The sequence below is a fragment of the Podarcis melisellensis genome (assembly GCF_964234715.1).
Source record: "Podarcis melisellensis genome assembly, chromosome: 10".
NCBI lineage: Eukaryota > Metazoa > Chordata > Lepidosauria > Squamata > Lacertidae > Podarcis > Podarcis melisellensis.
Genome location: NC_138542.1, coordinates 18,977,996 through 19,002,130, shown reverse-complemented (window position 1 = coordinate 19,002,130; position 24,135 = coordinate 18,977,996).

Below are 24,135 nucleotides of genomic sequence, written 5' to 3'. Positions count from 1 at the left end.
CACATCGGGTTCTTTGCTTTGCTCTGGTTAGCAGGACCGGAAGACGGACTTCCTGTTACTCGCCTCCCGTTTTCAGCCGAATTAAACGAATTTAAATCAATCTTTAGTCAATCTTTAGTACCCCTTACTCACGGGTAAATTGCAGCCAATTCCGATGATTTTCAAGAAGAAAGGTCGACGCTCATCAGCAACAGCAGCGCGGCTTCACTTCCGCGAAAAGAGCGATGAACTCACAGCGCCGCTCCCCCGTTCACGTTCCGGAGCCTCTTACGAGGTCCCTTCCTCGTTTCTGGGGGGGCTTCTGGCACCCGCCGAGTCCCACGGCCGCAGGCTCGCTCTGCCTACGGTTTGTCTTAATGGGTCTCCGCTTTGCCGCAGCGGACGACCCTTTTTCGCGGAGCCCCTCTTCACACGGTAAAGAGGACCGCCATTGCCGTTTTGCGCCGCCTCCGGAAGTGTGTTTCTAATAATTTTTCATGTCATCTGGATCCTTCTTAAACCCTTTATTATCTTGATTTCTTATTCTACTGGTCATTCCGCATATTCCAACATTTTAAGGTGCCACTCTTCTTTCGTTCTTCTGTTCTTCATTTCTGGAGAATATTCTAGCTTCTTTAGGCAAGGAGTTCCAAAATTTCCCTCAGGGGAAAAAAACCCCTCCATATGCCAAATAGGCCTGAATGGTCTGTGTATATTGGTGTCCTCCCCATTTCAGGAAAATAATTGAGCCCGATGTTTAATTTCTCTAAAACAATCCAACTGAAGTTTGCCAAAGCTTCAGTAGCAGCCAGCCAGTGAGAAAGTGATCCCATTTAGGAGACTCAGACCTGTTTACTCTGCACCACTCTTTTGTGGTTGTAGTGTAAACACCGACAACTGGGAAACACTGGCCTGCGAGCGCTCCAGTTGGAGAACACCCTTTACCAAAGGTGTCATGGGCTTTGAAGACGCTCAAACTCAGGATGAAAGGGAGAAACATGCTAAGAGGCAGGCATGCTTGACAAACCCTCACCATGATCAACTCCTGCCCGAAAACCTATGTCCCCACCATGGCAGGATGCGTGGATCCAGAATTGGCCTCCACAGTTACTTACAGACTCACTGTTATAACCGTGTTTATAGAAGACAATCTTACTCAACTATGACTGATCGCCATAGAAGAAGAAGACTCTGCACTGTAAACTAATTGGCTCAACTAGATGACTAAAACAACAACAAACCTCTGGTTACATGAAACATATTCAATAAACACATATATACTATAGAATATATACTATTCATTGTATTGAGTTGTAGATTTCAACAGAAGAAGCTCATAAACTTCAACGAAAAATGTAGAAGACCCAGTGGATCAGTTCATTCTCTAATCAGTTTATGCATGAGGTCCATATTTGTGAAAGTATCTGTTCATAGAGTCCAACAATCCACACAAAAGGTTGTTGCGGTTCCTCAGAATCCTTTGATAGAGTCTAAGACAAGGATTTCCAGCATATTAGCCTTGTTTCACCGTCCTGGGCTTCATCAGTAGTACAAACACGTATATGATATCACAGGACAGTGGATCTTATATCATAGTAGTAGCTGCTGTGCAACAACCTTTCATGTGGATTGTTGGACTCTATGAACAGACAGGTGAAAGAGACACTTTCACATATATGGACCTTATGCAGAAACTGATTAGAGAATGAACTGATTCACTGGGTCTTCTACTTTATTCGTTGAACTTTATGAGCTCCTTCTGTTGAAATCTACAGTTCAATACAATGAATAGTATACAGTGGTACCTGGGTTAAGTACTTAATTCGTTCCAGAGGTCTGTTCTTAACCTGAAACTGTTCTTAACCTGAAGAACCACTTTAGCTAATGGGGCCTCCTGCTGCCACTGTGCCACCGGAGACTGATTTCTGTTCTTATCCTGAAGCAAAGTTCTTAAGCCGAGGTACTATTTCTGGGTTAGCGGAGTCTGTAACCTGAAGCGTATGTAACCTGAAGCATATGCAACCAGAGGTACCACTGTATATTATTTTTTCAAATGTACAGCCGGTTATGTCTTGTATATCAACTAGATAACTGACATGGGTGAGTTCCCACTCTCTTGACAGGATAGGCCACATAAACTATTCTCAGGGCTACTTAGGACATTTTTAAAAAGTGGCAACATAGGATCTGAGTGATTCCTGCTTCCGCTTCTGCTATTTCTGATGTGTTCTCCTAAGAAGGTGGGCAGAACACTGGAAGTGGTGGGAGACGAAACATGAGTCATGCCTGTTTCCTTTTAGAACAACTGCTGCAGCTCTCCATAGTTCATAAACCATAATGCTCTGAAGAAGTATCTGAAGAAGCGTGCATGCACACAAAAGTTCATACCAGTAACAAACTTAGTAGGTCTCTAAGGTGCTACTGGAAGGAATTTTTTTATGTTGTTTCGCTCATGTCTACAAAGTATCATGGACTGTTAAAATAACTGATCTTCATTTTGGCAAACTGGTGTGACAAAGTTTGAAACGTGAGATATATGCTTAAGACAATGAGGCATATATTACCATATATAATTGATATCTTGAGCTAAGTCATATTTCACTGTTCTCTTTGCTCAAATTCTTTCGTGACCCAATTAAAGTTGCCCCAACACAGATATACTTGTTCACTGAACTACGGTTTTGTAAAGCTGATTTTGAATACTGGACTATGACCTCAATGGTGAAAAGGGAGGGGAGCAATGCCTGTCTGCAGCTGAATACATGTGATATAAATTGGTCAGTGTTTGCTGAGGAAAAGGGCACTGAAGGGCACAGATCATGTGGGATAAAACACAGTGGTTGTAATGCATCCTACATAAAAATGCTCTCTGCCGGTTTTCTCTACATAATGTATCTTAACCATCTTGAGCAAACTAATGCTTCTATTAGGAATGGGGGATAAATTTGTTCAGTTTGCATTATAACAGAAACATACCTATTTCACAACTTTGATCCATTACATGAACTGAAATGCAGCTATCCTTCTCCCAACAACAACAAAAATACATTCAAAAAGCATAAATTAAGGGAAAGTATACCAAATGTGTGCATAGATAGTGAAAATAGCACACAAAAATGGAGTCTGTTAGGAAAAAATGCTTGGGAAAATACAGACAGATGCAAAATTTCCACACTAATTTTTTTAAAGTTCACAGACATGCAAAAATGGAACTTAAAAATAGAAGGAGAAACTCAGAGAAACCACAATTGATAGATCCCTCCCTTCCTCCTTAGTTTGAATATAAATACCTAAAGTGGGAGCAAGTGCAATTAATCTTCCATGTATTTTTAAGCCATTTTATCTAATGCCTTGTTTTGTAGTTATAATCCAAATCGCTACACTTCAGATAACGTTTCATCTGATATGCAATTTCCTTGAAAAAAGCAATTGCTCACAATGGATGAAGTAACAAATGTCCTAATGCCAGAGCTATGTTTTGACAGAATCTTTTGCGTATGAAAGATTGTATGATTGTTACTGCATAAAGGGCAGTGATCTGCTGTGGTTCATTGGGAACCAATTAACACTTGAAGGTGCTATGTTGCTTTTAAAATGCCCAGGTTCTTGCTTTAATTTATTTGTGTATTAAACTTGTATACAAATTGCTTCTCTAAACTGCACCTTATGGCCTTGGTTCAGGTAAATAGTATATGTCAAAGAATAAACTCAGCTATTTGTTATGAACTCTAAGAGAGCCAATACTTATGTAGCCAAAAGAGTTCCAACAATGCACAGCAGGGTGATATCAGCAGGTTGGGGGAGGGGAAAACCTGAAGATATGCAGAAGTTGCTGTTGTTGTTGTTGTTTAGTCGTTTAGGCTTGTCCGACTCTTTGTGACCCCATGGACCAGAGCACGCCAGGCACTCCTGTCTTCCACTGCCTCCTGCAGTTTGGTCAAACTCATGCTGGTAGCTTTGAGAACACTATCCAACCATCTCGTCCTCTGTCGTTCCCTTCTCCTCGTGTCCTCCATCTTTCCCAACATCAGGGTGTTTTCCAGGGAGTCTTCTCTTCTCATGAGGTGGCCAAAGTATTGGAGCCTCAGCTTCAGAATCTGTCCTTCCGGTGAGCACTCAGGGCTGATTTCCTTCAGAATGGATAGGTTTGATCTTCTTGCAGTCCATGGGACTCTCAAGAGTCTCCTCCAGCATCATAATTCAAAAGCATCAATTCTTCGGTGATCAGCCTTCTTTATGGTCCAGCGCTCACTTCCACACATCACTACTATGCAGAAGTAACCCCCCCAAAAAAAAATTCTTAGGAAAAGCCTTGAGTAAGGAAACCCCAAACAGTCTAAGTAGGACTGAGCATGATCAATGGATGCTAACTGGCCATTGTGGGGAAAACTAAGGGGGTGGGAATGGAGTATCCTGGAATAGGGCATGATTAGCTGTCTGGAACCTTGAACTGGATTACTGAACACTGCAACATTTGTTGTAGGTCCACTTGCTATTTTATATTCCTGACCATAAGGTTAGCTAGTAAGTTCCACAAATTCTGATCTGGGCTTCAGACGTCAGCAGACATTTCTCATTTATAATAAAGCATGCAATTCAGAAAAGCACTCTTTGTGATCTCAGAAGCAGTGATAGTGAAAGTGTACCCTATGTAGATATCACTGAAAACATGGCAACAGTGAAAAATGATACCAAATGGACAATTGCAGCAATGCATTCATGCTGATTAAACTCAATGGTTTTCATACTTAAGTGCTGATCTCCAGCTCTGTGTACAAAAAAACACACAATTTGTGCATTAAAAGTTGGTTTCTTTCTTTTTAAGTTGCAGCATATGAATGTCGAAATAAATCCATTCACTAGTGACCAGGCAAGAGTCAAGATGATTGTGTTAGAATTTTCTGAACCCAAGCTTGCAAACCCAATCCAGATTAGTTCCGCTTTGGCCCTTGCAATTATGCACCCATCCATCCATTTTAAAGCAAGCAAATTTATAATTGTCTATTGGTGAACACTGAGGCTAAATTAAAGCAGACAGCCAACAAGAAAGAAAACAACCAGAGGTAATATTCCCCTTTCTGAAGTGGCTGTTGGAATGAGACTACAATGGGTGTGATGGAATTCTTCTTCAGACTGTCTGATTTCCATGCTTTTGAATGCCTCTCAAAATAATTGTCATCAACCTCCACATGAAGGTTCCTGAGGTGGGCATAGTGGTTTCTGTCAATGTGTGGGTGTTGTTGTTTAGTTGTTTAATCATGTCCGACTCTTCGTGACCCCCATGGACCAGAGCATGCCAGGCACTCCTGTCTTCCACTGCCTACCGCAGTTTGGTCAAACTCATGTTGGTAGCTTCGAGAACACTATCCAACCATCTCGTCCTCTGTCGTCCCCTTCTCCTTGTGCCCTCCATCTTTCCCAGCATCAGGGTCTTTTCCAGGGAGTCTTGTCTTCTCATGAGGTGGCCAAAGTATTGGAGTCTCAGCTTCAGGATCTGTCCTTCTAGTGAGCACTCAGGGCTGATTTCCTTCAGAATGGATAGGTTTGATCTTCTTGCAGTCCATGGGACTCTCAAGAGTCTCCTCCAGCACCATAATACAAAACATCAATTCTTCGGCGATCAGCCTTCTTTATGGTACAGCTCTCACTTCCATACATCACTACTGGGAAAACCATAGCTTTTACTATACGGACCTTTGTTGGCAAGGTGATGTCTCTGCTTTTTAAGATGCTGTCTAGGTTTGTCATTGCTTTTCTCCCAAGAAGCAGGCGTCTTTTAATTTCGTGACTGCTGTCATCATTGTCATCAATGTTTGGGTACCAGGCACTATTTTGAATCAAGAAGCTAGGCCAACACATTACTTTGCCCATTTTCTGGCATACGTTTGACCACCTCCTGAGATATCATTGCCAAACTCAGTATGAGGGTTCCTGAGGTGAGAGCAGTAGTCTTCATAGACATTTGCATGCTGGCACCATTTTGATTCAAGAAGGTGGACCCAAAGGTGACTTTGGCAGGGCCTACCCAAACATCCAAATCAAACTATCTATTTATAAATTACAATATTTGGGGGTTTCTACAAATTCCTGGGCAGCCCCAAACTCGTAAAGCATGTATTAGGTGCAGACCCCATGTGTGTCCAGTGTGGCCTGTGACAGCCCCACCAGATCCACTCCACATTTTGTGTTGAGTGTGAAGATCTAAACTGTGCTCAGCGGAAGCCTCCCCATGATTGTGAAACTCACAAGATCAGGGTTCCTGGCTGCAGGGAGAATTCTAAGATAAGAAGAACCACCCCCTTCAGACTTTGCACCCTACAGCTAGTGGGGGCAGGGACATTGGGGGCAGGACTAGTTTACACTGCCTGGATGCTCCCTCAAAACCATTTCAGGTGAATGTCACAATAGTCTCATTCATTGGGTGATGGAGAATGTTCCACTCATGAAATAGGGATGCCTTATATTGAGTAAGACCAATGGTCCATCGAGCTCAGTACTGTCCACATTGCCAGTCAGTGGCTCTCCAGGGCTTCAGGCAGTAGTCATTTCCAGTTCTTCACAAAGATGTCTGGGATTGAAATTGGGAGAATACAGAATGAGCAACCTCAAACCACCTGCATCCTTGAATAGCTCACCTTGAATTGCTGGCCCAGTATGTAGCTCCCGTTTTTCATTTTCCAGCTACAATCAAGTCTTAGCATCAAGCAAGAGGAGTTGTTATTCAAGCTGTGCGTTATGAGGTGGTGTACAATTGCTTGCTAGGTCACAGTATGAATTGTGCCACTGTTTCATCCTGAGGTAACCGTGCCACACATTTCAGATGTAGGCCAAACTAATTACCAAACTGCACAGCTCAGAGGCCAGGGCATTCATGTTAATATTCATGTATAATTGAAATCAACAGTAAGCAGAAGACTGATCAAACAATTTCTGTCTGCGGGGAGAGTTTCTGTGCGGCCCATGAATTTTCCTGCAAGGGAGCAGGCAAAACATAAAATAAAAATGATTCAACAAATGTGCTACTAAATACCCAGCCCTGTATTTATTTTTGAAATGTGACATCAGCACATTAGGGAATCAACTGTTTATTCCAAATCCGCTATTTAGCCAGAGAAAGAGGCCTACTTTAGTTGCCAAGACAAGGTTTCAGATAGAAACTGGGATAGGAGTAAAGACTACATTGTTATTTTGTGGCTTTATTCAATGATTTCAAAGTAATTCATGTTTGTTTTTAATTCTGTGATATTTTTCCAAGCTGCCCTGGGACTACTTCATGAAGGGCAGGTTATGAGAACAGGTAATAAGATTAATGAATTAATTAATATCTACAAAAGTGAAATAACGTGGGCATAAAGGTAAAGGTAAAGGTACCCCTGCCCGCACGGGCCAGTCGTGTCCGACTCTAGGGTTGTGCGCTCATCTCACTTAAGAGGCCGGGGGCCAGCGCTGTCCGGAGACACTTCTGGGTCATGTGGCCAGCGTGACGAAGCTGCTCTGGTGAGCCAGCACCAGCGCAGCACATGGAAACGCCGTTTACCTTCCCGCTATAAAGCGGTACCTATTTATCTACTTGCACTTAAGAGTGCTTTCGAACTGCTAGGTGGGCAGGAGCTGGGACCGAAAGATGGGAGCTCACTCCGCCGCGGGGATTCGAACCGCCGACCATACGATCAGCAAGCCCTAGGCGCTGAGGTTTTACCCACAGCGCCACCCGCATCCATCGATGTGGGGATAGCAAGCAGTATTTGCCAGCCTCTTGTTAAAAGGCTCTGGCTACAAGCAGTGTACAATTAAACACACAATGCTGCATTGTGTGGTGGATTAAAACACAAACTGAAGCCTTGAGCTCTGGTTGTGTAGTGTGCATGCACAGAAGGTTCTGAGCATGAAACCAGTGTCAACAAAACATCCCTCACATGGACATCACTCAGCCGTCCATGTGGGGCATGCTACATTTGAAAGTGGTTCACCACATAAACAACACTCAGGATGTGGATAATCGCTGTCAGCACCACACATCCATGGCAAGGACTTCGTACTGTCTGAACTATAATGTGCTGAGATGCTTTGCACAGTTGTATTCAACATTAATAATCATAATAATAATCATAATACTAATACTAATCATTTAATTTATATACTCTCCTGTACCTGGGGGTCTCAGGGAGGTTCATAAAATAAAATTAGAATATAAAACAACAAAATACAGTGGTACCTTGGTTTATGAACTTAATCCATTCCGGAAGCCCGTTCTTAAACCAAAACCATTCTCAAACTGAAGCGTGCTTTCTCTAATGAGGTCTCCGGCTGCTGGTGCCCTTCCACCGTTTGGATTCTGTTCTTAAACTGAGGTAAAGTTCTCAAAGGGCCACGGGTGGTGCTGTGGTCTAAACCACTGAGCCTCTTGGGTTTGCCGATCAGAAGGTCAGTGGTTCGAATCCCCGCGACGGGGAGAGCTCCTGTTGTTCGGTCCCAGCTCCTGCCCACCTAACAGTTCGAAAGCACACCAGTGCAAGTAGATAAATATGTACCGCTCTGGCGGGAAGGTAAACGGCATTTCCGTGCACTGCTCTGGTTTCACCAGAAGCGGCTTAGTCATGCTGGCCACATGACCCAAAAAAACTCTGTGGACAAACGCCGGCTCCCTCGGCCTGTAAAGCGAGTTGAGCGCCACAGCCCCAGAGTCATCTGCAATTGGACTTAACTGTCAGGCGTCCTTTACCTTTTTTTTTTTTAAAAAAGTTCTCAAACCAGGACACACTTTCCGGTTTTGTAGAGTTTGTAAACTGAATCATTCTTAAACCAGACTGTTCTTAAACCGAGGTACCACTGTACATAATAAAAATAAAAACAACCCAATAGCCCCCTCCACAAAAAAAACACATTTTAAAAAGGCATAGGATGTCAATCAGATCAACCAAAGGCCTGGTTAAAAAGGAATGTTTTTGCCCGGTACCTAAAGGTGTATAATGAAGGCGCTAGGCAAACTTCCCTGGGGAGAGCATTCCATAAACTGGGAGCCACTGCAGAGAAGGCCCATTCTTGTGTTGCCACCCTCCGGACCTCTCGAGGAGGTGGCAGACGAAGGAGGGCCTCAGAAGATGATCTCAGGGTCTGGGTAGGTTCATATGGAAAGAGGCGGTCCTTGAGGTATTGCGGTCCTGAGCTGTTTAACATAGTGCTAGGTAGCACTTTGCATGAGAACGGCTCCCCCTCTAAATTTGTGTGCCCCCTGAATTTGTTGCAGGAGAAATTTGGGGGAAGGCACAGGATGTGCATAGAGGGAGGAGAGATGATTTCTGCTACACAAGCAGAAGTTGTTTCACTCACACATTTTTAGCTCAGATGCTTAGGCCATGGTGTGGAATATCACAACACAGAAATGCTTCCCGGCATCATTCATGTGTTTGTAGATTAATCAGCCAGTTGAAAAGAATGGCGAGTCTTTCGAGTGTACAGGTCTCAGTGTAAATTTCAAAACTTGAATCAGGGTCTGTGAGTCCAAATTTTATCCACTTGATGGGGAGATGATCAATAAGTAGTGCCTGGCTTTGGAGATTAAAACTAAATCATAGTTTAGTGCTAAAAGCATAAGCCTGGGTGAGGAATGGGCTCACAATATTCCCCATCTCTCTTCCTTGTCCGGGAAATGGGAAAGCTTTGCTTTTCAACTAGCAGTTACTCGTCGTGTTCAAACCAAGAAAAGCGGGCAGTGTTAACTATAGTTTAATGAAACAAATCAGGATTGTAAGCCACAATTTTAAGTCTACTTGTTTCTCTGAACCGCAGTAACAACAACAACAACAACATTTTATTATTTATACCCCACCCATCTGGCTGGGTTTCCCCAGCCACTCTGAGGGGCTTCCAACAGAATATTAAAAACGCGATAAAACATCAAACAATAAAAACTTCCCAAAACAGGGCTGCCTTCAGATGTCTTCTAAAAGTCAGATAGTTGTTTATTTCTTTGACATCTGATGGGAGGGCGTTCCACAGGGCGGGCACCACTACCGAGAAGGCCCTCTGCCTGGTTCCCTGTAACCTCACTTCTCGCAGTGATGGAACCGCCAGAAGCACCTTGGAGTTGGACCTCAGTGTCCGGGCGGAACGATAGATGTGGAGACACACCTTCAGGTATACTTTGCCTTCCAGTATATTAGGTGTTAACCATGGTTTATACAGGCTCAGGAAGTAAAAGGGAGGATGTGATCCCTGAACTCCATACATGTAACTCAATACCTTACATGTAAACCCAACCAGTGTGTATGTCGTATAAAAGGCTTCATCTTCAAATCACCATTCTAGTTTCAAAATGTATGAAGAGCAGGTGGAGGAGCAGAGAAGGAGGTTCCATGTCTCTTCCAGTATTTTGTTACTATGATTAACTTCTGTAGCGCTGTTCAGAGAACACAGCTTTTTGCAGCTTCCATTCACTTATCCACTCACAGCTTTAGATCATGTTGCCCAAGGCCCCTCAGTGAGCATTTCAGTGAAGGCCACGCTTTGGTTGATGCAAATTGTTGTGCAGACTGTTTAAGGAAAAAGAGAGGCAGCCATGGGTATTCCCAGCCTTTTCCTTTTTGTGAATGTTAATATGCGTCCGCAATGACATCGAGATTGAGTGAGGTCTAGCTTGCGGTGCTGGGATTACTGTTTTGGGAAAAAAAAGAAGGTTTGAAAGCGAATGATTTCAATCAGCGATTATTCCTACGGGTCTGTCAAAACTCCTTCTTTTTGATATGTTTTTGCCGGAGCATCTGTCGTCACATTTTTGAATAAAAGAGAACAAATGCCTCAGAGGCTTCTATCATCCTTATCTGGCCTCCAGCGTCGTAGTTCTCTGCCCCCTCTTTCCAATCACCTCAGTCACTGTCATCCTGGCTTGCCTTAGGGCTACTTGATCATTTGCTGTTGTTGTTATCACTTATCATTCCCCAAGGAGACAATCAACTTTTCTTGCAACGCTGCCATAGCTTAGAGTCGGAATGCTATATACACTGATATGACCGTTTTAATTAGCAGCAAACTATTTTGTGTGCGAAACCGAGATGCCCAGAATGTCAATGCTTTTCAAGCAGGGTTTGCAAAGTGGAACCCAAAACCAACTCTCTTATTCAGGAAAGATCTTCGAGCAAAATCCCGCTTTTGTAACTCTAAGACCCTTTTCGAAATGCAATCGGCCATAATTGAATTAACCTCAATTAAACCAGTTAATTACCCACTGCTTAATCGTCCAATTTACCCACATTATGGCCGATTTCTTTTCAAGGTCCGGGCACTCTTTGTGCTTACGCACCATTCATTGAGCTTGCATTTTCCCAGCAAGCAAATGCAGAGCTTGATAGCAAATAGCCTTAGTAAAAACTGCAAGGCACCTTAAACTAGGGTTGGGGGAAGCTGTGGCCTTGTCAGGGACTGGCTGGATGAGAAGAGTAGTGGAAGCTGCCCCCCCAAGAGCCTCCTAGGAAAGTCACAGAAGAACATGACTTAGATCCCAGATCCTGGTAGTAGGCCACAGGCCACACCTCAGAGGAGGGGACAAGCTGGGAAGGACTAGAAGCAGGAAGACTGGGGGATTTTATATTTGAAATGTGCATATTATGTGAGAACCCTGCATTTTGAGATCAAGCAGGCCCCTTCAGCTGGTACCTCGGGTTACAGACGCTTCGGGTTAAACGTTTTCAGGTTGCGGACCACAGGAAACCTGGAAGTACCAGAAAGGGTTACTTCCAGGTTTCGCCGCTTGCGCATGTGCAGAAGCACTAAATCGTGTCGCGTGCGTGCGCAGACATGGCACTGCAGGTTACATCCACAACATGAGGTTCCACTGTACTCTTTTCAGTGTCTGCTAAAAACATTTCTGTTTGGACCAGTCTACTCAGGTGCTTAGAAAATTGAGGTACTTTTAATCTGTTTTAGTATCATAACTTTGACATTTTTTTCTTGATTGTACCATTTGATGATGATGATGATGATAATGATAATAATAATAATAATAATAATAATAATAATAATATTTTTCCACAGCCACTCTGGGTGGCTTACAGCACATAAAAAATATTAGTCATTATCTTTTGTAAACTGCTTTGAGGTTGTTGGGGTTTTTTTTGGGTTTTTTTCACAATCAAGCAGTGTATTACCGGTAATTTTGTTCAGAATCCAATCCGCAGGCAGAGATCTCATAAAGGTGAAGTTTCATAATATCTTCTATTATAGGGGCAGTTAACCTCTGACTTTTCAGGTGTTGTTGTTGTTGTTGTTAATTGAATTTATATACTACATTATACCCGGGGGTCTCAGGGCGGTTCACAGAATAAAATTAAGATATAAAACCACAAAGTATATAATAAAAATAAGAGCAACAACCCAATAGCCTCCCCACACACCAATAATAATAATAACTTTTTTTTAAGGGCATAGGATGTAAATCAGATCAACCAAAAGCCTGGTTAAAAAAGGAACATTTTCGACTGGTGCCTAAAGGTGTGTAATTGAAGGCACCAGGCAAACTCCCCTGGGGAGAGCATTCCACAGACGCGGAGCCACTGCATAAAAGGGTTGTTCTCATGTTGTCACCCTCCAGACCTCTCAAGGAGGAAGCACACGAAGGAGGGCCTCCGAAGATGATCTCAAGGTCCGGGTAGGTTTATATGTTGCTGGACTGAAACTCCCTTCATCTCTGACTACTGGCCATGCTAGTTGGGGATGATGAGAGTTGGAGTCCAGCAACATCTGAAAGGCCCATGCTCTGTTACATGACTTCTGTCCATGCTTGCTTTATTGCTCACGTTCTTTCTCTTTATGGCTACAGAGCTTCCGATTCTTCCAGCTCTTTCTATATTTTTAGAACAGCGCCTGGTCTTTGACTGAATGTCATGCATCAGTCCCCCGTCATCTCTTTAGGCAACTTGTTCAATCATAATTACTTCTCCAATTAAATGTCTGCACTTCGTTTCAAACGGGAATTCACCCAACAGTTTCAAGATTCACAGCTCATCGGCTTCAGTGACACCTTCAGTTTGGGGTGTTTACTTAAGCAATTGCAAGTATCATAAAAAAAGGACTGAAACTCCAGTTGGCACACCAAAGATGCAGCTTGTTGTTGTTGTTGTTGTTTAGTCGTTTACGACTCTTCGTGACCCCATGGCCCAGAGAACGCCAGGCACCTCTGTCCTCCACTGCCTCCCACAGTTTGGTCAAACTCATGCTGGTAACCTCGAAAACACTATCCAACCATCTCGTCCTCTGTCGCCCCCTTCTCCTTGTGCCCTCCATCTTTCCCAACATCAGGGTCTTTTCCAGGGAGTCTTCTCTTCTCGTGAGCTGGCCAAAGTACTGGAGCCTCAGCTTCACAATCTGTCCTTCCAGTGAGCACTCAGGGTTGATTTCCTTCAGTATGGAGAGGTTTGATCTTCTTGCAGTCCATGGGACTCTCAAGAGTCTCCTCCAGCACCATAATTCAAAAGCATCAATTCTTTGGCGATCAGCCTTCTTTATGGTCCAGCTCTCACTGTAAGATGCAGCTTACAGAACTATAAAGGTCAAAAGGTAAAGGACTCCTTGATGGTTACGTCCAGTCAAAGGCGACTATGGGTTGTGGCGCTCATTTCACTTCAGGCTGAGGGAGCCGGTGTTTGTCCACAGACAGCTTTCCAGATCATGTAGCCAGCATGACTAAACCACTTCTGGCACAGTGGAATACCGTGATGGAAACCAGAGTGCACGGAAACGCAATTTACCTTCCTGCCATAGCAGTACCTATTTATCTACTTGGACTGGTGTGCTTTCAAACTGCTAGGTTGGCAGGAGCTGGGACAGAGCAACGGGAGCTCACCCCATTGCAGGGATTTGAACCGCTGACCTTCTGATCAACAAGCCCAAGAGGCTCAGTGGTTTAGACTACAAAGCCACCCACGTTCCACCGAACTATAAGGCGCCCTGGACTCTGGAGAATGAATGCATTCCAACAAATACATTGGCTTCTGGCTCACTGCTGTTGGTCCCTAGGATATGAGGCCTAGTCTTGATTTGATGCTTAGCTAATGAGTTAATACGTACCCTACATACCCAATCAACAGTACCGATTTGACCAGGACATCTCAGAATTATGGAATCCTGGCTTCTGATGAGATGTCCCATTTTCAGGCATGAGCTCGCTCTCATGAGTCAGCTGGATCCCGTGAGAGCTTAGCACCAAAAGACATTTGTCATTTGTGCAAAATAAAGTGCCTGAGCTGGAGTTCATGGGGGGGGGGGGCTGCTGCTGGCTACCCCCACCAGGCCCAGATCCTGTGCCTGCTCCAGGTGGTGCAGCCCCTGATGGAGGAGGAGAAGACAATGAAGACAAGGACGAGGATGGGGAAGAGGAGGAGGAGGAGCTGGAGGTAGCAGTCTAGCACTCACTGAGGGAGCTGCTGGTAGTAACAGAGATAGGGGGCTGGGGCAGGGAAGAAGAAGAAGAAGAAGAAGAAGAAGAAGAAGAAGAAGAAGAGGAGGAGGAGGAGGAGGAGGAGGAGGATTTGATATCCTGCTTTATCACTACGCTAAGGAGTCTCAAAGTTCTTAACAATCTCCTTTCCCTTCCTCCCCCACAACAAACACTCTTCCTGAGAGACTTCAGAGAAGTGTGACTAGCCCAAGGTCACCCAGCAGCTGCATGTGGAGAAGGGACGCGAACCCGGTTCACCAGATTACGAGTCTACTGCTCTTAACCACTACACCACACTGACTCTCATGGCTCACGTGGGAGCATGTCTCAGTTTTAACTGGTGGAATGTTGGTAGGTATAGTCATATAGACTATGTGTGCTCAGACCTCAGAACCTTCTTCAGGAACAGAATAGAATAGCACTGAGAAAAATCAGTCCCTGTGATCAGCAGCCCTCTAGGCTGGACAGCACTGGCATAACCACTAGAAGGCAGGCTTGATGTAAAAGACTTAGAATTTTGGTTCAGGTCCCAAAGGGGTCTGCTGTGGTTGGAGAATGCGGGTGATGTCCAACCAAGGAGAGAAAGAAGCAAACAGCTTTTTTAAAAAGCCAAAGATCTATTATTTGGTTGCAACCAGGTTCCCTACACAAAGATGACACAAAAGGTAAGGTAAGTTGCCCAAAGGTAAGTTCAGAATTTTATACAGTCGCAATTGTGGGTGGTCTTATTCATCACAGATTCGTCAATTTACAAGGTAAGGGGGAGGTACATGGGTGCAGGGTGCAAAAGGGAGGTTCGGGTGCAAGATACAAAGTGGGGGTGCAAATCCTATGTACATGAGGAAGGTTATACCTCAAAATCCAGGAAGAGATGACAAATGATATGGTAACCCAGTTTTTCTAGAATAACAGTAGGGATAAGAGTTTTATCTAACAGCTGAATTCCTCTCCCCAGCAGGGTCAAAGGAAATGGATCTGGTCTTCTGGCACTTTACTAAAGAAGGAAGGGGAGCTGAGCGGAAGTGATTAGCTTGAGGCTAAAAATAACATTTATACTTTCTTTTTTTTAAGAGTATTTATTGAAGTTTTCAAAAAATTATATAACATAAAAACAAGAAAAAATAGAAAAAAAAGAAAACATAGATGACAATAAGATAAACATACATACAAAACAAATAACAAGTATAATTTCAATCCCTTATAGTCGTATAACTTACTTTCCTGATCTCCTCATACCTCCCCTCTCTGTATTCCAATCTCTAATCAAGCCAATTCAGCAAATCCTTCCCCTAATTTCTGATTTAATTTTTAATCTTTCTTTTCTTAATTACATAATCATTACAGCTAGAAACCCCTTAATTTCTAAGTCAACATCGTTCTAACATTCAATAATCTTGCAATGTTTCTTAAGATAGTCCTTAAATTTCTTCCAATCTTCTTCCGCCGTCTCTTTTCCCTGGTCACGGATTCTGCCGGTCATTTCTGCCAGTCCCATATAGTCTATAACCTTCATCTGCCATTCTTCCACGGTGGGTAATTCTTGTGTCTTCCAGTACTTTGCGATAAGTATTCTTGCTGCTGTTGTGGCATACATAAAAAATGTTCTGTCCTTCTTTAACACTGATTGGCCTAACATACCCAGTAGAAAGGCCTCTGGTTTCTTCAGAAAGGTATATTTAAGTACCTTTTTTATTTCATTATAGATCATTTCCCAGAAGACCTTAATCCTTGGGCATGTCCACCAAAGGTGAAAGAATGTACCTTCATTCTCTTTACATTTCCAACACTTATTAGCAGCCAAGTGGTAAATTTTTGCAAGATTGACTGGGGTCATGTACCACCTGTAAATCATTTTCATAATATTTTCTTTTAGGGCATTACATGCCGTAAATTTAATACCGGTCGTCCACAACCGTTCCCAATCCTCAAACATAATGTTATGACCCACGTCTTGCGCCCACTTGATCATATCTGATTTAACTGTTTCATCCTGTGTATTCCATTCCAACAGCAGATTATACATTTTCGACAAATTCTTAGTTTTGGGTTCTAACAATTCTGTTTCCAATTTTGATTTTTCCACCTGGAAACCTATTTTCCTATCTAGCTTGTAAGTCTCCACTATTTGGTAGTAATGGAGCCAGTCTCGCACTTTATCTAATAACATTTATACTTTCATGGTTGCAATTAAGTGATGCAATTTGAATACATGGGTTCCAATTCCAATTTTCCTGAAAGTAGTTACAATCATTGAGAAGTTGAACAAACACTGATAAGGCACAAGAATACAAAGGGGTTGATTCCATTTGCAAAGGCGTCAAATATAACAATTGCATAAGGGTCACAGTAAGGATTCACATTTACAAGTAGTAAAGACACAATTACAAGAGGGGGAAAACAAAAACAAAAAACTAGACACATTTTAAAATTGCCTGGATACAATTATAAAAAATGCTTGGTTACAATTACAAAAGAATGCTTTGATACAATCATAAAAATAGAGATAGGGTAAAGTCAGGAAATGGGGTAATGGGCAGTACAGGGAGGAAAGAAAAATGCTTTATTTGACAGAAAGGAAAAGAAGGATTCAAGGGAGGGGAATAATGGGAGAAGCGAATTAAAAGGACAGCAGACTAAAGGCAAAACTGAGGGAAAGGTTTATATATATATATCTCTTGTTGTCTTCATTTAGTTTATTTGGTCTTGGTTTTCAGCTTCTTTAGCTATTTTTCTACACCAGGCTTTCTTCTGCATTTGCCATGTCAACAGAGAAGCTCCTTGACATTTTTTACACACTGTGCTTCAGCCTCAAGGCTCTGCAGCTTTCAGCTCATGATATTGAGGTGCATTAGGCAAGCCTGGACAATCTAGGTTGTTGTTGTTGTTTAGTCGTTTAGTTGTGTCCAACTCTTCGTGACCCCATGGACCAGAGCACGCCAGGCACTCCTGTCTTCCTCTGCCTCCCGCAGTTTGGTCAAATTCATGCTGGTAGCTTCGAGAACACTGTCCAACCATCTCGTCCTCTGTCGTCCCCTTCTCCTTGTGCCCTCCATCTTTCCCAACACCAGGGAGTCTTCTCTTCTCATGAGGTGGCCAAAGTATTGGAGTCTCAGCTTCACGATCTGTCCTTCTAGTGAGCACTCAGGGCTGATTTCCTTCAGAATGGATAGGTTTGATCTTCTTGCAGTCCATGGGACTCTCAAGAGTCTCCTCCAGCACCATAATTCAAAAGCATCAATTCTTCGGCGATCAGCCTTCTTTATGGTCCAGCTCTCACTTCCATACATCACTACTGGGAAAACCATAGCTTTTACTATAACTTTGTTGGCAAGGTGATGTCTCTACTTGTCTCTAACAATCTAGGTTAGGAGTGGTGAAACTGCAGCCCTCCATACATTGATGAATTCCAACTTCCATCATCCTCAGCCAGAAGAATGATGTGAGTTGGAGTCCAACAACATCCAGATGGCCACAGCTTTGCCCCCAGATATAGAACCATGTGAAGTCACCCACAGCTCTGGCTTGCTGACTTTGACACCTGCATTCCCTGCCTTGTGTATGTTTCATTCCATGTTTTGCGCAGTAACAGGGATTCTAAACATCTTAATCTGCTGCACTTAGCAGGTACACAGAAGTGACTTTGTGACCAGGAGCTCAATACTCAGATGGGCTCAAAACTATGGTTGGATTTTAGGGATATTTTGTGGGGGGAATTAGCAAGGATTTCTTGAAAAAGTAGAGAAGCAAGAAGAAAATGCTAATTAAATTAACCCTCAAATCTAGATATAGCAAATACACTTTCAGCTTTACTTAAACTAATGTCATCCCAAGTAACTTGAATGATTTTGCCTCCTAGCAGTTCAGCGCAGTTAACAGAGTAGGAAGCCTACTTGCTGTAAGAACTTCCTGCCAGCTAAGATACCTTTGAAAAAGTGATATCAATGTGCTAACTGTCTAACCCACATTAACATTCATGGGTATTATAGATGGTAATGCACTTTGCAGTGACAGGAAAATAAAGCACATTCTCACTCTATTTCTTTTTATTTTTATTTTCTTTTGGGGAGAACAATAAGCACAGAGATAATGGAAATGCCAATTCCTTGGTCAATGTGCCTTCATTTCATGGTATAACTGCTAAAAGGGCAAATCGGGGCAGTAATAAATTTATTCATAGTGCAGGTTTTTTTTTTTAAAAGGAGCTTAAAAAGCAAGAAGATCTAGAGCTCGGAGCCCCCATTTGTTCAGAAAAAGGATCAAAGCAAATGCCTATTAACTTTATAATGCTTTCACTAAAAACGTATTTGTAGAATGTGAAGAAGGCATTCGCTTCTCTAGGGGAGGATAATACAATGAATTTCAAAGTGGGCTGCTGGAAGAAACCTAATGTATGAGTTTATATGCAAAATCCCAGCATATTGTCTGATACAGTACAGCATGTTATCTCTTTGATTACATTACACCTCTTCACTCTGCAACTTAGAGCCATCAGCCCTGTTCATTTATGGACAGGGAAAATCCTAGCCTTCTAGGGGAATGTTAGCGGGTGGGTGAAAAGATCTATTAGCAACCCTTCCATGTAGCATTGTATTAGAAGACGCCGTTCAACTGCTCGGAGGAGATATATGCTACCTGGATTAGGCACCGTGTGATGAAAGCTTCAAATAAGAAGCTGATAACTGCTGCCATGGCCTGAGACTCTGAAATAGCTTTGCACGAAAGTGTGCTGTGTGTGTGCTAAGCAACAGAGAAATGCTTCCTTGCCACATTATGAAATTAGGCTTGAAGCAGATGATATGTTCACTATGGAAATAAAGTGGGGCCCATTCAGACAGATGCTGTTTTGGGAGACAGATTCACATGTATACCAGAAATGAAAAAAGAAAAAAAATATTTTGCAGTTAATGACAAAGAAATGCACTGAGAAATGTGGGATGAATGAACAATTAAAGATGTATAATCCTGCAAGCACATCAAGACGATTGCTCATTGCCATATAACCTCCCCACAAAGATATTGGAATAAATGCTCAGTGAAGAACAGATACAGTCTAACCTCCATATAACCTTTGTGCAAGCAAATCTTGTTCATTTATTATTTCTTTTTAAAATTTTCTGTCCTGCCTTTTACCATCTTGGTCCCAAAACAGCTTACAAAATAAATAAAAATACAATACATGAAAACATATAGCAAACATCAGGGCAGCATTCATGGTGCAAAGGCACAGATGAACACTCAATAAACAGATTACCTGGAGGAACTGGTGGTTGCCTCTCATTCAAATGAAAAGTTGATGGATACTCAGGAAATGTTGAGTTGGATGGACGCAGAGCCATCCTTGAAATCAATGGGACAACTATTTATTCACTTGGATCTCAGTGGGACCTATGCTAAATGCAGGATCCAATAGATGACATGCTCGGGTTCTGCTTGTGGCATCTGGTTGGGCATTGGGAGAACAGGATTCTGGATGAGATAGGGCATTGGTCTGATCCAGGACAGCTCTTATGTTCTTATTCAAACCAAGGACAGGCAGCTCATAGAAAGATATAACATGCCTTAATGTCTTGGGAAATGAATCAGTCAGCAGTTGTTTTATCACAATCAGCTTTTTTACGCTTGCCTATTTGTGTTGACCAATGCAGGAGTTGTTCCTGAGCTCCATCTTTTGAGATTCTGATTTTTACCTTGTTGCTCTTGATATACCACAATTACCAACACTAAATATAGTGAGCGTCTCTCTCCCTGCCTTCCCCACCCAATGTGGTGAAGCAGCAGGCCTTTATTTATTTATTTTTAGGCAGTGTGCTTATTAAGTCTTGAAACCAAAATCTGCATTAGAAAGGCTGGATCTCTGACAGCTGTAGAGGCTGCAGGAATTCGCAGGCTTTTTACTTGCAGCACCCACCAAAGCTCTACATTTGATCCCAGTGCTGAGAAGCTTTCCTGTTTTTGCCTTTGTTAGGTACCTTTCAAATGTTGCTTGGAATGGCAGGCAGTTGCTAGTCTGTCTCTAAAAACAAAACAAAGCCAGAAAGACGCTTGGGTGTGAAATAATAATAATAATAATAATAATAATAATAATAATAATAATAAATTTTATTTATACCCCGTCCTCCCTGGCCTCAGTGTGGCTAACACCAGTAAAATTACAGTAAAAACGTAATAGGAAAAGAAAAACAAAACCCCAATTTAAAATACAGGTTAAAATGCAATTTAAAATGCAGCCTCATCAAAACCATAAGGGGGAGAGAAACATAAGGGTCAGACTGAGTCCAAACCAAAGGCCAGGCAGAACAGCTCTGTCTTGCAGGCCCTGAGAAAAGATGTCAAGTCTCTTGTGATAGAGCATTCCACCAAGTCAGGGCCAGTACTGGAAAGGCCCTGGCCCTAGCTGAGACCAATCTAACCACCTTGCGATGCCACCTTGCTACCTGGGACCTCCAAAATGTTGTCATTTGTGGACCTTAAGGTCCTCCGCGGGGCATACTAGGAGAGGAGGTCCGGTAGGTATGTGGGTCCTAGGCCACATAGGGCTTTAAAGGTCAAAACCACCACCTTAAACCTGACCCTGTACTCCATCAGGAGCCAGTGCAGGTGGTAAAGCACTGGATGAATGTGATCCCACAGCAAGGACCCTGTAATGCACCCGCTGGAGTTTCTGGGTCAGCTTCAAGGGCAGCCCCGAGTAGAGCAAGTTACAATAATCAAGCCTGTAGGTGACCGTCGTATGGATCACTGTGGCCAGATCAGGGCGAGAAAGGTAAGGGACCAACTGCTTAATACAGTGGAGATGGAAAAATTCCCAATTAATGGGAATTCTGAAAACAGTCCACTCAGTGGCTGACATTAAGTAGCTTGGCTAGTTCATCTGAGCCTGGAAAAAATATGGGTGAAGCCCTTTGTTAGAATTCCCAGTGGGGTGTTGTCTTCTCCAACCCACTCTCTTGATGTTCCACAGAATGCCAGGACACTCTTGCTTCGCAGGAGACCTAGCAAATCCTTTGCTCTCAGAACTTAGAAGCCTGTTCATCACAGGGTCCTCCTGTAAGTGTCTCCTGTTGAAGTTAGAGTAGTGAAAAAGCAGCCAAGAAGCTCAAATCATATATATGACTGACACCCTTCTTTGGAAATTAAACCAATGTCCAGACTTTGACATTCAAAAACTTTGCTTGCAGAAACTTATAGTTATAGATGAATTTAAAATAATAATATTTACAGTCACATGCTTCTCCAAGAATGGGCTTAAAGTCCTCTCTTCTGACTTCCAAGCAACTGTATTTTTCTCCCTTTCCAGAGCTCAGCACTCAGCCTTCTGTATCTCAGTTAGGCCATGCCTTGCATCTCCTACGAGAGATTTCCACTTTTACCTTCTCCTGCAGCTTTTCTCTCTTTCAATCAGAGAAGAAGCACTCCGACACTCTATTCAACATGGCAGTGTTCACCCTGGATTCAAAAACTCAGTCATCTTGCATCATGTAAAATGGAGTCTCTCCTTCACTAGATGCCTCCCATGTGACCAACGTTCACCAATCACATGAGAACTACTAGAGAACTCTCTAGAATTCAGTTTCCAACCAACCAAATTTAAACACATAATAATGCATACAGGCATTTACAAGTTCAGTAAATTAATTTACTATACTTAACATCCCCTACCGTCTTGTGTTCAGATTCCAACCTCTTCCTTCTCCTAGACTGGCCCCTGAGCACAATTAACAAGCAGTATGACTACAACTTTCCTCACAATGTTCCTGTTGCCTCTCTAGGAACTGAGGTTGCAGCCACCTTCCTACTTAGCCTGTTAGCATTTGGGCCATCTGAAGTGTTGAGGCAGACCACCATCTTCCTTCTTCTGATCGTTCTTATGCTCCCTGAAGTCTTCCAATTGTCACATTCACCAGCCTTGGTTTAGGAAGGGAGGCCAAGCGTTTGGACTCACCTGTTTCCAGCACTCTTCTCAGACCATCTCTTTGACCAGTCCATTCCTGTCCATCGAGCATATAAAAGATAAATTATTTGTTTTGTCACTATTTTGGAAGAATCCAAAGTTAGAGGAAGACTTTTAGGGTAGAAGAGACACTGGGGGAAACACACATGTTCACAGTGGAAATTTGTGGCTGATGTAGAAAGCTATTAGCTATGAATTTCAGTATTTGCAGTAGAAACTGCTTCTGTCAGGGTTTTGTTCTTTGCTTTTGGTAGATTAAAGAGGCCTTTACAGGGATTCTTCAGCGCAAGAGTTTTCTTCACTGGGACAAAGTCTTTGAGGTATTGCTTTGAGATATTGATCAGACAGCCCCTGCCACACTGGGTCACTTCCACCACCTCTAGCAATGGGAAAGTTTGTACGTGAAGCGAATATGCCTCAGCCTGAAATATGTGCATCTAGAAATGGGGAAAAAACACACCAAAACCTGGGTTAAAGAAGCACTTTCTGTTTCGCCTTTTTGTTATCCTGGCATTGATTCATCTTTTGGTGAGCTGTGCCTAATTAGATGTGACCGACATATTTTATTTTGAATGAGAAGCAGTTACAAAGACAGGAATGAAACATGCGATGTTACTGTGGGACCCCAATGCTGCTCAGATCTTTCTACACCTAAACCATTCACTATGCTTAATTGTAGTGTGATGGTGGATCTCTCAGAGTATGGGTTGAATTCACCTGTGTTAAGCAGGCCTGGATCTCATCCGTACCTCAATGGAAGAACTCAAAGGAACCACAGTCATGCTCTTTTGGGGTTGATGGTGGAAGAAACATGGGATATAAATGTAAGAAAATAAAGCTAAGAAACCTAAGGGTGCTTTCAGATGGACATTTATTGTGGGACCAGTGTCCCTTGTTCAGAATAGGGTTTGTTTGTTTTGCAGTGTCCACATGACATTTTGGCAGTAGAACACCAGTCCATGTTCTTCGATAAATCTGCCGTCCAGTGCGTTTGTGGAAAACGACCTAGGCAGAGTAGCAGAGTAAAAGAGTAGCAGCGGTTGCCTTCTGTGTGAGAAGGAGAAGTAAAGAGTCCAGACACTGTTTCTTCTATCTCTAATAGCGTTTATTTACAAGCCATAAATCCATCAGAACTTGGAGGCATTCTGTGCCAGAGCACAAAACCATGCTCTGCCGCAGCGTCTCTCAGCGTAAAAACTGAAAGTAACTCACAAAGAACTTATGCAGCTTCCCGTAGAAGCTCCTCCTCAGAATGCAGGACACACAGAAGGTTAACCCATAACCACCATACTCCATACACGTTCCCCCCACATTTAATCCAAATTGAGGGTGGGGGGAATCCAATATTGGGGGCGCGACCCAAACGCTGTTGCCTATTACCCATTTATGACATCTCAACAACCCATCGGCAAATTAAGCCCCAATCTGGAACCACCATAAACTTCAACTTGCATTAAAGAAATTAAAACACCTCAAAGGCTGAGAATCAGACCAGATTTACACAAACAAGTAGTCACAAGATACCTGCTTTAAATCTAGCGTACATAGACCATGTGTCAGAAAGCTCCTGCCATGAACAGAATTTCCATTTGCACAAGTGAGTGAGATGAAGGTGGAAACCCACACAACAAATCCCCTGTGTCTCTCCTGTGGCCAGCCCTCATTTTATTTCATTTTATTGCTGCCGCCGCTGAATTAGTTCATAATAAGTTAGTTCTCCTAAAGTTCCTGTTTTGTTGGATCCCTGTGAAAACCATTAAGATGCTCCTTGGAT